Below are 16,722 nucleotides of genomic sequence, written 5' to 3' on the forward strand. Positions count from 1 at the left end.
GTCAAAATTCATCCGTGTGAATCATTTTTTGGATGCGGGAAACTGCCTTGCGTTAATGACATGCAAGGTAGGTGTTCCTGCCCAAAAAACGACTTTACGGCCGGTGCGCCTTATTTATACTCCTGCGTCATTTTGACGCACAGGAGGGGGCAGGCCTCAGAAAACGGCGCACAACCTGATGTGCGCTGTTTTTTAACGCCTGGGTCCGGGCAGGCGTTAAGGGGCCTGTGGGCTCACTTCCATGGTCTCTGACCATGGAAGGATTACAGAGGTGCCTTTCCCTGCCCCCAGGGACACCTCCTGCCACCTTCGCCCACCCCTGGAGGACACCCATTGGGGGGGACCCATCCCAGGTAAGTACAGGTAAGTTGAGGTAAGTATTTTTTTTTAAGTGGCATGGGGGGCCTAATTTGGGCCCCCCTGCATGCCACTGTGCCCAATGACCATGCCAGGGGACAGAAGTCCCCTGGGCATGGCCATTGGGTAAGGGGGCATGACTCCTGTTTTTTCTAAGACAGGAGTCATTTCAATGGGGGTTGTGCGTCAAAAAATGGCCCAAGTCTGATTTGAGGAATGATTTTTGCCTCAAACCTGACTTGCACCATTTTTTGACGCACAACCCCCATTTTCCCCTACGCCGGCGCTGCCTGGTTTGAGTCATTTTTGTTGACTCAGACCAGTCCGCAGCACCAGCTAACATCATTCCTTAAATAAGGCGCCTGCATGGCGTTAGACGGCAGTAAAAAAATGTATGCAAACCAGCGCTGGCGCTGGTTTGCATCAAAAAGTATAAATATGGGCATAACAATCTAATAACCAACTTCACTAAAATATGTATTTTTAAATTGTGAGTTCAGGGATCCTAAACTCAACATCTTTATCTGCCCTCAAAGGGAATCTGCATTTTAAAGTTATTTAAAGGCATTATCCATGTTAACCTATGAGAGAGATAGGCCTTGCAGCAGTGAGGATTGAATTTAGCAGTATTTCACTGTTAGGACATGTAACACATATCAGTACATGTCCCACCTTTAACATACACTACCCCCTGTCCATGGGGCTTCCTAGGGCCTACCTTAGGGGTGCCTTAGAGGTACAAAAAGGGAAGGTTTAGGCCTGGCAATTGGGTACACTTGCCAAGTCGAATTAGCAGTTTAAAACTGCATGCACAGAGAATGCAGTGGCAGGTCTGAGCCACATTTACAGGGCCACGTATGTGGGTGGCGCAAACAGTGCTGCAGGCCCACTAGTAGCATTTGATTTACAGGCCCTGGGCACCTCTAGTTCACTTTACTGGGGACTTACTAGTAAATCAAATATGCCAATCATGGATAAGCCAATTTACACATATATTTTACATAGAAGCTCTTGCACTTTAGCACTGATTAGTAGTGGTAAAGTACCCAGAGTATAAAAGCAGCAAAAACAGAGTCCAGCACACATCAACAACTTGGGAAGCAGAGGCAAAAAGTTAGGGGTGACCACGCCAAGGATGGCTCCACTTATTCTATTAGTCCACCTGCTGGAAAAATGTTATCTTCAACATTTGGTACATCAGCTTCAACATCAAGGGCCCGATTCACAAAGATAAACTTAGAACAAAAGTCTAAGTTCAGACCAAAGGTCTAAGTTTAGACCCAAAGTCTTACTTTACAAGTAGTAAAGTTAGACTTTTGGTCTAAATTTGGACTTTAGGTCTAAGTTTACAATTTGGGTCTAAACTTAGATAAAACGTCTAACTTTATGAGGAGTAAAATTAGACTTTTGATCTAAGTTTAGACTTTTGGTCCTCTACAAACAAATAAGCAGCACATTCTTGCCACTTTTCTCTGTTTGCCCCTTCAGTTTTGGAAAATACATCTACATTTTGTGTTTGACTTTTGTAGTGAGTGTGTCAACAACAAATACAAACATCGTTATTTTTTACAGAACACGCTGTGTTAAACTTGATAATCTCTGTTCCTCAATACCTGTACCTACAATTCCTCATTCTCCCTAGAATACTCTTCAGAACCTAAGATAAGAAACTGCACATCCTCACAAACGTTTTCTACCTATCCTACTCTACCATGCAAAAGTACTCTAATAATTTCTCCTAAACGTAAGTCTGGAGTCTTCACATTGTAAAGTCTCTTAACTAAATTTGCGTTCTTTTGAGTGGTGAACTGCCAACATTCTAAAGTGATGAAAGGTGATTTGACACACTTTCTTTGATAGACATGCTAATGAATGTCCTTGTAAATTACTACAGTGTTTTCCTTTGCATGGATCTAATCCTTGTAAACTTGCCATTTTTTGCTTCAGACTTCTGAATGGAAATCTGTGTACAAAAGTTCATGATAAATCAACAGATTTCTGCTGAGTACTACAAATATGGCTACAGTTCAATTTGTAAAGAGGGCACTGTCACAGCTTCCCTGACCTCTTAAGCTATCACCTCTTGCACATTTCTAGGAACAATGTCTTCTTTTTCAACAGGACTGCCACTCTTCATTTCATAACTTCGACCAGACGAATCGAATGCATGCACTGATGTGTTCTCTTGCTAATAACCTTCTTCATTAAATAAATGTTCTGTGCTGGTGGTATGCTTTTATTCTTCACTAAAGACTTTACAAAAACTACTTTTATTAATTTGTCTTTTCCTTTTGGCTGTATCCCTTCATACCCTGCACCATTTTATCCAGTGGTTTCATTTTAGTGAAAATCAGGCAACTGCCTTATCAATGACATCCTCAGCATGTCTCCATTTGTACTGCTTTATAGTTTTAATAAGATTCTGAATTACCCTGGCACAAAACATTCTAACCCTAATTTCTTTTAACTGTTGCTGTCTTCTGGTTAAGGTATCTGGGGCCAGATGTACCAAACATTTTGCACGTTTTCGCTGTTTGCGATGTGCAAAAAGCACATCACGATGCCCAATCCCCATTTTGCGAGTCGGTAACCTGGTTACCGACTCGCAAATTGGGACTGCGAGTCGCAGTTAGGAAGGGGTGTTCCCTTCCTAATTGCGTGTCGAAGCTCAATGCTATATTTCTTTGTGACCGCGAACACGGTCACAAAGCAATCGCAGTTACCACCAGTGTCAAACTGGTGGTAACCCATTCGCAAAAGGGAAGAGGTCCCGATGGGACCCCTTCACCTTTGTGAATGGCATGGAAAACATTTTTTCAGAGCAGGCAGTGGTCTATTGGACCACTGCCTGCTCTGAAAAAATGAAACAAAAACGTTTCATTTTTTCGTTTTGTAATGCATCTCATTTTCCTTTAAGGAAAACGTGCTGCATTACAAAAAAAAAACTGTTTTATTTAAAAGCAGTCACAGACATGGTGGTCTGCTGTCTACAGCAGGCCACCATCCCTGTGAGTGCTGCGAGTCTCAAGGGGGTCGAAAATTGCAACCCACCTCATAAATATTAATGAGGTGGGCCTTTGCGACCCCCTTGTGAGTCGCAGATGGTGTCAGGGACACCATCCTGCATTCTGATTTGCAACTCGCAAATTGCGAGTCTCTCTGACTCGCAATTTGCGAGTCGCAATTCAGATAATACGTACATCTGGCTCCTGCTTTCTGCATTGATTTCTTGCTTGTAATCTGACATTTTTTTCCTTGTTTGGATGATTTCAAAGTCCTCTTTTCTCTTTTGTCACATTGTTCACATGTTGTTCTTTTCATTTCTCTGTTGCAAGTAAATAGTATACTTTCCTCAGTTTCTCTTGTGTTTGTGTTTTGTTGGTATTTTGGATGTCTCTTTTAAAGAAGAATAGTTCTCTGGAATAAAAAAATAGCAACATGTTTACATTTTCATTACGAACTGTTGAATTATATATTATAAGCATTTAAATCTAATACAAACAATTGCATCAATGTCTTCTCAGCACTCTACGTCTGACACTCTTCATGTTTAAAGAAGACTAGGCATCACTCTGTTATCACAGGCATTATTGTCTGACTCAATGTATCACTAGAGGGATCATTGTGTACTTTGGTGTGTTATGGTATGTATCAGTGTATGCTTGGGTATCTTATCAGATGTACCAGTGTATCTTTAGGTACGTTAGTGTATGCATCAGTGTGAGCCTCGGTGTGTCAGCGTATGTGGCCATCTATGCCTAGGTGTGTAAATATATGCATAAGTGTGTGCCTGGCTATGTTAGTGTATGGATTACTATGTGACTGGGTGTGTCAGTGTATGTATACATGTGTCATTATGTGTGCTAGTGTACAGATAAATCTGTCCTTGGATTGTCAGTTTATGCATCAGTGATTGTATATATGTGTGTGTGCCTAAGTGTGTCAGTGTATTCATGAGTGTGTGCCTGGTTGTGTCACTGTATGCATTAATGTGTGCCTTGGTGTGTCACTGTATGCATCAGTGTATGTATGGTTGGATTACTGTGTACATCAGTATGTACTTGGCTGTCTCCGTGTATACATCAGTGTATGACTTGGTCTGTTATCGTATGAAATAGTGTGTGCCTTCTTGTGTCACTGTATGCATCAGTGTGTGCCTGGGTATGTCACTGTAAGCATCAGTGTGTGTTTGGGTGTGTAAGTATATGCATTTGTATGTGCTTGGATGTCTCAGTGTAAGGATCAGTGTGTGGCTGGGCATGTTAGTGTTTGAATGAGTGTAAACGATTTCCCTGCATTGTTTGACTTTCACACTTATGGAGGGAAGCTGCTAATACATGCTGTTGGGGATTTCAGAACCCATAAGTCCTCGCTGCTGGCCACGTGCTATAATGTGCACCTGGGTGGGATTTGTCTGCATTGTTTGCCTTTCATACTTACTTGGGGAAGCTGCTGATGCACGCTTTCGGGGACTTCTAAGCCCACAACTCTTTGCTGATGATCCTGCACTATAAAGCGCCTTTGCTGCCCCGTTCACCTGAGGGTGATTTGCCTGCATTGTTTGCCTTTCACACTTATGGAGAGAAGCTGCTGATACACACTGTTGGGGGCTTCAGAGCCCACAACTCATTGCTGCTGGTCATACGCTATAAAGCTCCTTCTCTGCCCTGTTCACCTGGGGGTGAGTTGCCTGTGTTGTTTGCCTTTCACACTTAGAAAACTGCTGATACGCACTGTTGGAGGCTTCAGAGCCCACAACTCTTTGCTGCTGGTCACGTGCTATAGAGCGCCATTGCTACCTGTGGCAAGGGATGCAAAGTCTGGGCCGAGGGCGGGCCTGTCTGCGCCCATCCGGTTGAGGCTGGACTGGGCCACAACCCCGTTCCTGATATCAGGAACTGAGGACATTAAGGTGAGGCACTCTTGGTATCACCTTTTGAACCCCTTTTAAATATGGTAAAATGCAAGATTGTCGGCTGCTCAGCGCTTGGCCCCCTACAGAAAGTTCAACATGAACCAACCAGTTTGGACACCATGCTAGAATGTGCAGTAGCAGTGGTATTAAATGAAATTACTTTAACTGAACGGAGGTTGTCTCTTCAACAGGGGAGTGTTGGTGGCAAAAAAAAATGACCTAGGGTAGCACTACCTAATACAGCTAGTAGCTTGATGGACAAAGCTGTTACTCAAGCTATAGAGGTAACTTTGTCTCCTGGTTGTCCAGGAGTTTTGATAATGGGTGGTGACATAATTAAAATTACTGATGTCTCCCCATTGCCTGCCTCGAGGATGAATTGCCCCATGTCCCCTGTTCCGCCTGAAAGCAAATGGAAAGAGCCCAGTGCACGTACCCTATGGGTGAAACCCAAAACAGTATTATCAACGGCTAAGGGGAGGGGGGATCCACTCACCTGCCCATGGGCAACATAAACATTGGGGAGATTTACAAGAGTTTCTCAAGCACACTGGAGGTTCATTTACAACCAATAAAAGAGCGCCTTGAGACAACTGAATCCTATCTAGCCTCTATGCTGAAAACTGGGACTACAATGGCTTCTGAGGCTTCGTGCATTATAAATGTATCCAGTCCTATACCCATTGGTAGGCCAGTGGGTTGTGTGGGGAGCAAAGTTTCTCTAGATGGGGTCATTATGTCGGCCTCCACACACCCAGTTCTTGCTCCTTCCTCTCCTTTGCACGTAGTGCTGCAGGTTAGGAATTTTGCTATCAAGGACTCTTTAAACTCTTCTCAAGGCAGGAGAGATATTAAAATGAACACCCATCCTGGAATATTTGGCCAACAGCCCCAGGCTGTTATATAAGGGGGAGGTGGCACACATATGGATAAAGCTTCCTGTTCTGTATCACTAAATTTACCGCCTGAGTCTTGTCCTTATGTTTTAAGAATGGCAGGGTAGGGGTGTCACCCTTGCATTGAAATCAGGTAGAGACCTGAGGTGAGCTGCGCAATAAAGTTACTCATTGGCTTGGGGTGTATTGGAACTTCTCCCGTTGTTAAGAGCCATGAAATAATAATGGCACGAAGAGTTGGCTAGATTGGGCTGTCATAGTTGGATTAGTCAAGACTGCTGGTTTAGGGATGACAGTACTTTTTTTTGTAGGTGACTATGCCTATCCTACAACAAGTCCCAACTGTCGGCCCAAACCTCCCTGCTCACAAGCAGTACCTCACCAAAAACCCAAACAGTAAAAGGTGATTTCTGGCAGCCATTATGCATGAATTTAAGAGATCGACATCTCGGTGGTGTCATGGATAAATGGAGATTACCCTTTACTCACATGAGAAACAAGTCTCCTTCATACCCAGGCAATGAAGGAGATGCAGTAACGTTTTCAATAGGTTTTGTTGAAAAGACTACAATCTACTGTAAAATGCATGAGATACAACGATTAGGACAATGAACAATGCAAGAAGCAGGATTGTAAAAAAGAGTCGTGAATATAAAGAGCCCCACGATCCTGCAATAACATGAGATATGAAATAGGCCCTAACACCCTAGCATGGAGAACCTAATCTCTAACCTAACGAGAGCTAGGTGTGTTCAGCCTAATCTGCTAGTACCATGTCCTTGAGAAGAGCCCCCAACCCTCGTTATCTTGGAATGAGGTCTCTAGATTAGACTCCGTGAGGACACATAGACTGGGACTGCATCAAGTCAATGTGTAGCATCGATAGCATTGATGGAATCTGGTAGGAATCCCTCTGATACCATTGTCTGCGTGACATGTATTTAAACAGATCATGTAGGACTCCTGACACAGGTATGTTCCCAAACAATAGATAAGAAGGCATGCTTGGGGCAGCAATTATATAAACAATTCCCTTCAAAAGTACATTATGTTCCTGCTACACATAAGTAGGAAAGGGACATGATGTGAATCCCTACATATATCACTTTTCTTTACCGCTGATAGTGATGCCTCCACAGAGTGGCACTGATAACATGAAATCAAAACATCGTCCTAGCTATAAACATAGCAGCCATCTTGGAAGAAATAATTAAATAAATGCGCTGAAACAGAACAGGCTAAGTAGATTAAAAGTCACTAAGTGACGGGGGCACCAGCCTGCAAGCCAGAAAGCTAAGCGAACTCCTGATTCCCAATAAAAACGAAATAGGGTCCACACCCGATCGGTGTGATGAAAATACTGCATTCTTGTTTGCCGGTTGTTTAATCGCAGGAGATGATAAATGGCCCGAAAATTGTCACATTGCCTTTGGGATACTTTTACAAACCAGTCACGCATGCACTTCTTTGATATGGCTACAGACATATCCCCCCATCTGGATGGGGCCTGACCTGTGAGAACAGGTTTGCAGCCCTATCGGACTGCAATAAGCTGGACTGACTGGCTTTTAGACAGACTGGAAAGGGCTTGATGCCTGCTTCAAGAAAAAGCACTAACACTTTTGAATCTCAGAAATTGGCCTCTACAGTCGTAGCGGAGGCTACTTCATCAACACCTGTGCTAAATCCAGAACCTCATACTCCATGGAATATTTCTGGGGTTTCCTCCCTCATATATCCTGGAATATTGTGCGGCTAATGGCAAAATGGATGATAAAGAGTGAGGAAAGTTTATTGATTTTTTTGACTTGTGTTTATTACAGGAAACATTGGCCACTGATCCGGTACACAGGCAGGGTTTTACTGTATGCATGACTCTGTATGTCTGAGTATGCTCTGTGAGTATGTTGACCAATAACTAATTTCATAAATATCTTTTTGACTAGGTGGGTGAGTACAACTATGCTTTGGAAAACAGGTCTGTGACACACAGTATAGGTGAGACACTGGACCTATAATACATCATATAGAACTGAAAGTGCAGAAATGGTGAAGTTTAATTTCAGCACATATCACCCTCCCCATACCCAACATATATCCTACTACCCTACCTACCTGACAGATCATTTATATCTAGTAAAAGGGTAATCTAAGGCTTGTAAGTTGTTTTTCAGTGGCACCTCAATTTGGAACTGCAACTCAGCATATAAAATTGGCACATATAAAGTAGCACACAAAGGGGGTTATTCTAACTTTGGAGGAGTGTTAATCCGTCCCAAAAGTGACGGTAAAGTGACGGATATACCACCAGCCGTATTACGAGTTCCATAGGATATAATGGACTCGTAATACGGCTGGTGGTAAATCCGTCACTTTTCCGTCACTTTTGGGACGGATTAACACCTCCTCCAAAGTTAGAATAACCCCCAAAATGTCTAGTTGAAAATCTACTAGTGCTAATCATTTTATTAAATAAAAAATACCTTACTTCACAAATGCATGAAATTATCAATACCTCTTAGGGTTTTATTTGAGACACTGTGATTTTGTCTGTGACACTTTTAGCCCACTTATTTACAGACACGCCTATGAATACACATTTTCTGTAAACATACACTTTAATTCACATACCTGTTAAAGTGCTTTAGTTGATAAGTAAAATAAGGTTACAATATCACTTTAAATCTTTTCTTTTCATGAACAATAAATCTCAGCATAAGAATGGTACGCCATTCTCACAGCAACAATCCATTAATGACAACCTATTGAACTTTGGTCTGAGAGATACTCTGTTAGTCAACAAATCAAAAACTGTCTTCCAGATTTTATTTTTCTTATTCAATATCTGACTGGTCAGTGACTGTTAACCCTTACTTGAAGCTTTACAAAGAAGCCCAATTTGCTACGGTGTGAGGCTAGAGTCGTGTCTCCATTGCAGTGCCCAGTGCAGTCCCCCATGTTACTTTGCGACGGAGTTGCGACTCCAGCTGGGGCATTGAAAATATATTTACCATTGTGTTTAGCTCATTTTCAGGTACCATTACAATGCAATAGTAGCAATGATTTGAAAACATAGTTTTACTAAACTATTATAACAACAATTCTAAAACCATCTCTTACTTTAAGATTGTACGTCTACTTTAATAAGTCCCTTCTCCCTCCAATCTTTCACCTCAGCTGCTGTAGAAACCTCCTTTGGAACACTCTAATGTACCAGTAGTTTGAAAGTTCACACCACTGTCTGTCAGCAGCATAGTAGCTTTCAATTGTTCTGTAGCAGATATGGTTGACTATTACAGAATATAAGAATATCCAAAATAGCATTACTTGTTTGTGAAAAAATCTGAGCCAATCACAGACCTACCGACTTAATAGTATTATTCACAACCTATTTTTATCTACCAATGTAGTTGCAACATCCAATCAATTGTGTGTTTTTTACAACAGGTACTCCATTTTAACTACCTCCCATTTTTAAAACAGCCTCGTTCAGCTGCAGCCTTCTCCTGTCTGCTACTGTTCCTTCCCTTCAAAATGGTTAGAATGTAGACTGTAGGTCATAGATATGTTTTATTGGATAGTGAGTATGTTAGAAAGAGTGGCATTGACCGTGATCTGGGTTTGCCTCATGTGGATATTACTTGGATTGGTCAAAGAGGGTTAAAGTGGCACCAGTTGCCTCCATTGGTTGAAAGCATTAGAGATTGCTAACCACCTCACCTCACGATTGTGCTCTGTAGTGGTAATGACCTGGGCACACTGACTGGGGTAGGACTAGAAATCCTAATGAAAGATACCTTAGTTCAATTAATGAAACTTTCCCTCACACTGCCTTTGTGTTCTCTAACATATGCCAGACGTACAAATGGGAGTGGTCAACTGAATTATGTCCACAGATAGACAAAGCTAGGAAGCATGTTAGTAAATCTGTTTCAGCATTCCTTAGAGACCATAACATGGGCTCTGTCTACAATAATAACCTGCAATTTGAAATGGTTGGGATATATAGAAGCAAAGGTGTTCAGTTCACAGATGAAGGCAACAGGGTGTTTCCGAGCAATTTGAAACTTTATATCCACTGATATGTGCACTAATGATATACACACAATAAACACAAAGGCTGTTGTTAGAGCCACCCTATATCCTAAACGCTATTTAAATTGAAAAGATAATCAGATTTTTTTAATCAAACATTTTGGAGTTGTGACTCTATGGTGGATTTGTAAAACAAAAGCACACATTCAATGTACAACATCAAACATATTGTTGATATGCTTTGTTTTACTCTCTCCATGTTGCAATACATTTCTGAATACCTCAGTGGAAGTCTAATGGGGTCTATGAGTGCGTGCATTGGTGGGTGACTGGGTCTGTGAGTAGATGCATGAGTGTCTAACTTGGTGTGTGAGTGGATGCATGAATGTCTGAGTGGGTCTGTGAGCCGGTATGTGAGTGTCTGAGTGGGTCTTTGAGTGGGTGAATGATTGTTAGTGGGTCTCTGAGTGTGTGTGTGTGTGTGTGTGTGTGTCTTAGTAGGTCTTGAGTGGGTGCATGAGTGTCAGTGGGTCTGTGAGTAGTTGCATAGTGTGTAAGTGGGTCTGTGAGTGGGTGTGTGTATTTGACTGGGTTTTTGAGTAGTGCATAAGTGTGTGAGTGGATCACTGAGTAGGTGTGTGAGTGTCTGAGTGGGTCTTTGAGTGGGTACATTAGTGTCTAAATGGGACTGTGAGTGGGTGGATGAGTGTGTGATAGGGTCTGTGAATGGGTTTGTGAGTATCTGAGTAGTTCTTTAAGTGGATGCATGAGTGTCTGAGTGGTTCTTCAAGTGGGTGCATGAGTGTCTCAGTGGGTCTGTGAGTGGGTGCTTGAGTGTCTCAGTGGATCAGTGAGTGGGCACATAAGTGTGTGAGTAAGAGTGTGAATGTGTATATTTAAAAAAAATAACCAGCATGATGAGACGTTACATGGGGGGCTGCACTGAGCACCACAACGGAGTCATGACTCCATGCTCATGGCCAAAAAAAGTTTTCCTTTTTTTTTTACCTAATAAAGGGTCCCTTAGAAATCCATTAAATGTCCCCAGGGAGTCAGAGTACTTCTACCCTGATCCCTTTTATCCTTTTCAGCCTCTACTTCTCATCCCCTGGGACCGTGCCTCCATTCATAAAATGGCGGCCGCAACTTTCTGCACAGGTGCAGCCAGCTGATCACAGTACTGCTTCTGTCAGAAGGAGCTGCGATGCTCAGCGTTGGAGTTGTGAGGGATCTGCATTCCTATATGTGCATATTTGTTTCCACTTAATAGCTAGAAAACCATTGAACAGATTCACAACAAATCATACAAAGGTTCGGTCACTATTCTTGTTCAAAATCCCTACGGTTTCTCAACCCTCACTTGACTAACCCCAAGACTTTCCGCACAGCAGCAGCTGAAATGAGCGTCAAATTTTCTTGGAAAAGTTTGTGAAGATTCATCAAGCAGCTCCAAAGTTATTAACAAAACAAAAAAACACTTTTTCAATAGAAACAAATTCCTAACTATAACCACCTAGGTTTTTTATATTTTCCATCCAAAATCATTATTAAAAAGTATTCCATTCAGAGAATTTTTGAGGACAAGGAGAAACTGTTCAAATGATAGTGGAATGGAGACCCAGTTCATGGATGTCAAACAGAGATTCTTCTTAGAGGTTATCCTAAGGCACATATTGAACTTGGAGTGAAGAAAGCAAGAAGTAGAACTCGGCAGCAAACTCTAATTGACAGTACATTGATTACTCCTCAAAGAGAAATAAAGGAGGAAAAGGAGGGCCCACGACTGATATTAACATACAACAAAGAAAATAAAATGATTGTGACTATCTTTAAGAGATATTGGAAGATATTGAGAAGTGATCAAGATATCAAGCAAATAGTAGGTGTGAGGGCACAAGTAACATATAGAAGATCAAGGTCCTTGAAGGATATGTTAGTAAGAAGTTATTACATGTCACAACCAACAAAATATTGTCTGAACAGTGAATCAATTGGCTTCTACAAGTGCAATAAATGTAAAGCCTGTCAAATTGCCAAGAATGTGAAATCCTTCACAGACTATAAAGGAAGGGAAATACATAGTTCACAAAGACTAACATGTGATAGTCAATATGTTGTCTACTTGATTATATGTGAATGTGGTTTACAATATGTGGTTAGTACTAACTGCCCATTGAAGAAAAGAATACTGGAACATGTCAGAGCGATACAACATCAGGACCGTAGTTATGCGGTTGCCAAACATCATAACAAACACCACACGACAGACTGGAGAAGTATATCTTTTCTCGGTCTGGCACAAATAAATAAAAATGAACAGGTGTTGATAGGACACTACAACTATGACAACTTGAGAGTAAATATATTATTCAACTTCAAACCAAGATACCGTACAGGTCGAACATGGACAATGAATTGGTTGGACATTTGTAAATGAGATAAATAACATGTGTATATATGGGTTTGACCGGCTGTAACCAGATTTTTATAAGATTAGATGATTGCATTGAGATTTGAACAGTTTTAACATTTTTTGAGTCAATGGTACTAATAATTAGGCTTTATTTCCATATCTGTGGGGTATTGATCGTATTATTTAAAGCAACCAATCTTCAGGCACTTTGCCTGCATTATTGTCATAGAGAGGTGGTACAGATTATAGAATTTTTTCTCATACTAATTTAAGTATTGAATGGCATGAGGCACTTAGCCAATGTTAGGAAGAAATAAAAAAAAACTGTACTCTTTCTTTAAATAATTTGGTGGGATATACTTTGCTTTTCTTTCTTTTACTTAAGATTGTAGAAAATGATTGATGAACATTGTCTGCGTAAGATATATTTATAATGTAATACTAATTAATACAATGCCAGTTTGTTAGCCCATGCAATGATTTAACATCTAGGGACAATAGGTCCATCTGACAAAACAATATATGTTATCTGTTTTGCCCGTTTTTGTTTTTCTTTGTTTTGTCCTTTTTTTGTTTATGCTTGGTTAAACTTCTATAACCAGAATGCATTATATTTGGGAGGATAGAATTTTACTATTTGAGGGCAAGAGTACAACAAAGTCTATCGAATTGCACACAACCTCAAAACCTTATTGATATTTAATATGAGACATTATCTAAGGAGAAAAGATGGCTTAAAGTCGTAGAATAATTTAGAGCACTTAGAAGAGGCAGCCAATGTGAGGAAATAAAAGCTGAGAGAAGCAGAATAGCACAAAATAGAGTACAGAAAAAATATACAGAGTACAGAAAAAAACAGAATACAGATAAGAGTAGGAACACAGGACATCTGAGATCAGAGAGGCAACTGGCAGATATATCTGATCTTACAATATACTGCATTTAACATGCTGTCATAAACATAACTTCAACCTAAGTCTACAAACCTTTCTTCATCAATATTAAGCCCATTCAGGACCTGAGTATGGAGGCCCATTATGTACTGGGATCCCATCTGTCTAAGTGCCTAAACTCTGATATCCCTTCTTTTGTTGATAGGTATCCTATTGATAATAAATACTCTGAGTTTGGAGGCATCACAGTTAAGTTTGAGCTGGACATGAATAGCAACAGGGTAGCGTTGGTTTGCATGTGTGATAGCTATCATATGTTCCAAAACCCTCTTTTGTGCAGGGTGTATGGTGCTTCCAATATATCAAAGTTCACAGAGACATATGAGAACATAGACAGTGAAATATGAAGAGCAGGTAAAGTGAAATTTAACGGTAACAGTAGCATCAATCAGTGGGAATTTATACTCTTTTACAACCTTACTCCTTGTACAAGCCTTATCAGTCAGTCAATCAATCAGGAATTTATAAATCGCGGCTTATCACCCGGCGGGTCTCAAGGTGCTGGGAGGAGGATGCAGATCAGTCAAAGAACCTGGTCTGGCGGTCCTTCCTAAACTGGATCAGCGAGGGGGATTGCCTAAGGTGGAAAGGCAGCATATTCCAGGTCTGCGCCTTTCAACTGAGGCAAAGATAAAAGCCCTTGATAGGTTTCTCACTACAATAGTACTACCAATATCACTCTTACTTAGTTTGAGATGCCATCAGTGATGTCATCAATGATATCATAGAATGGAGATGCAAGGTACAGTTAGCTCTTTCTGAGTTTTTTCTTTATCTCAGTGAAAATATATAGCAGTTGTTCAGACTGATCCTAAACAGTGTGTTCTTTCTACTGCAATCAATTCTGAGATTATTTTCCCTTTCAGTGTGCAGTTCTACTTTACTAGCTATTCCTCAGTATGTGTACCACTGAACTGCAATCTGTCCTGCGCTCCCTTCTTCCTGAGTCCTATGTTGTGCTTTTGTTATTATTCCAGTCTTCTTCAAAAAACCTTCTACTGACCAAGAACTTCAGAAGAAAATACACTAAATGAAATTCTGTCTGGGATTAATTAATTAATTTTAAGCCCGAGGAAGCCCACCCCGGGCCCTTATTCAATAAGGGGAGGGGGGCACATTGTCCCCCTCCCTGAGTTATTAAAGGCGCCAAGCAGCCCACCTCAGGGGGTGAAATTTGCATATAAAGGGAGAGGGGCCATGTGGCCCCCGTGCCTTCAGAGGCCCCAGGGATCCCTTCCATCCAGGGCCAATTTCAACATTAAATTGGAGGGGGCTGTGTGGTCCCCCTCCATGAGCAATGACAGGCACTGGGGAGCCCACCCTCAGGCCAAAATTAGTGTATATGGGGAGGGGTCTGCAAGCCCCTCCTCAGGGGGCAATGTCAGGCCCCAATGAGCTGTCAGAGGATGAGAAAGGTTTAAATGAGGGTGTATTTGTGACTTACCCTGACTAGAATGGTGGCTCCTGCTTCATCAGGGTGCACACCTGTCAACCAGAAACAACACTTTCTAACAACAACTGAATACTGGACATACTTTGATTTTCCTTTGATCTTATCGTCCTCAGGAAAAATAGCCAGATCAATTGTCAGGACATAGTTTGAATCCTTCACATTATATAACACCATTGTTATAATTTCACTATGGTGTTATTCACTGACATATTGCTACACCTATATCAATCCCCAACAGACTTAAAAAGTTGCCACGCACCTGAACACTGTTACATCACAAATCATTGACAATGTGTTTGCCCATGCTGAAAGTCCAAGAAGAAGACCTGTAAAAGGCAATAAACGTCTTGTCAGGGGTCTAGTATAAGGTAACCACTATCAGGCCCTGTACTTTGAAGGTACAAAGGTTGAAATGAGATGGACTTCAATGTGGCTAATGGAGTAATGTAACAGCTGGGTGGACCATTACCTCCCTTTGTGGGCCATGGGCAAATTTCTGGACAGGGAAAGTCATTCCTCTTTGTAAACAATCCTTACCTCTCCTTGACAGACATTTCGATATTGAATTGATCCCTTTTAACACCAGTGACATAAACACGCTGAGGAACTGATTCACAAAGGTAAACTTACACTTTTGTGTAAGTTTATGATTGTGTTCAGTTCACAAAGGGATTTACTAGTTGTTTCTTTATGACTGCAGAGTCTCCACACATAAAAAGATGTATCCACACTCATAAAGATGCTACTCAGTGAATAACAAACATTTGTAAATGTACACAAAAAAGTAAGTCTACCTTTGCTAATCAGGCCCTGATTTTGTACTCACAAAAATGTGTTGTACAACTGCACCTCAGTCGTGCATCAGTGCAGTGGGGAAATAATCAGCAGTAGCACTTCTGATTTGGGTCATTTATGTGTGTAAGGCGTGAAAGCATTTAGTACATTTTCCCAGTGATTGAGGGGTGAAAGTGATCATTGCCATGGGAAAATCAACACTTTCTCATCCAGTGTTTCCTTCAAACACAATCCTGTTGGTAACAATTCTAGCAAATTTGTGGACAATCACCTAAAAGATTCTAGTGATCCACCATGCTGTTTTGATTGCGTGATTACACCAGAGAATGTTACAAAACCATTTCAAAGAACAAAAAAAATCATAAATTACTTATTTCTATTTCTGCTTATCACTTTTTGTCTTTACAGGAGGAGAAATGTTCTTTACCTAGTGTTTGAAGAAACCTTTCCTTTTGATATCCAAACTCCTGAAGATATCTTCATCTGAATAAGCAATGATCAACCCCCTGAAGGAATGTAGAATGTTACAAATCATCACTTTTGTTAAACTATCTTTCCTTTTAATAAATCCATTTTGAAGAGCTAACTTGTGATCACATGTTTATTATTAAATAATGAGCTCTAAGCATGTGATTCTAATGTCAAATAAGATTCCATTGAATTGGTATCAGCTCCTCAATGTTAATCTGATTTTTATGAACACATGTATTGAGTAATACAACAAATGGGACAAACGTAAATCATGACATTTGAATATGTGTTTAAAGTTTTTATTACATGAATAGAAACATTTTCCATGTATTCAATAAACATATGTATACAAAGCATACATGTAATGATTAAATAGATTACAAAGATTTTTAACATGATTTCACTAGTGCTGATGTTCATGTTTTACAGGCACT

At 40.8% G+C, this 16,722-nt stretch overlaps 1 protein-coding gene across 1 annotated transcript in view; it reads left to right on the forward strand.

Annotated features, from left to right (window-relative positions):
* The window catches only part of MUC7 (mucin 7, secreted), a 205,297-nt gene extending 188,903 nt beyond the window's left edge, over positions 1-16,394 (forward strand). The window contains exon 3 of the mRNA XM_069226721.1: positions 16,226-16,394. The gene's annotated coding sequence lies outside the window, so the exon portion shown is untranslated. The remainder of the gene's footprint in view (positions 1-16,225) is intronic.
* The last annotated feature ends 328 nt before the right edge of the window (positions 16,395-16,722 follow it).

Source organism: Pleurodeles waltl, chromosome 1_1 (genome assembly GCF_031143425.1).
Source record: "Pleurodeles waltl isolate 20211129_DDA chromosome 1_1, aPleWal1.hap1.20221129, whole genome shotgun sequence".
Taxonomy (NCBI): Eukaryota; Metazoa; Chordata; class Amphibia; order Caudata; family Salamandridae; genus Pleurodeles; species Pleurodeles waltl.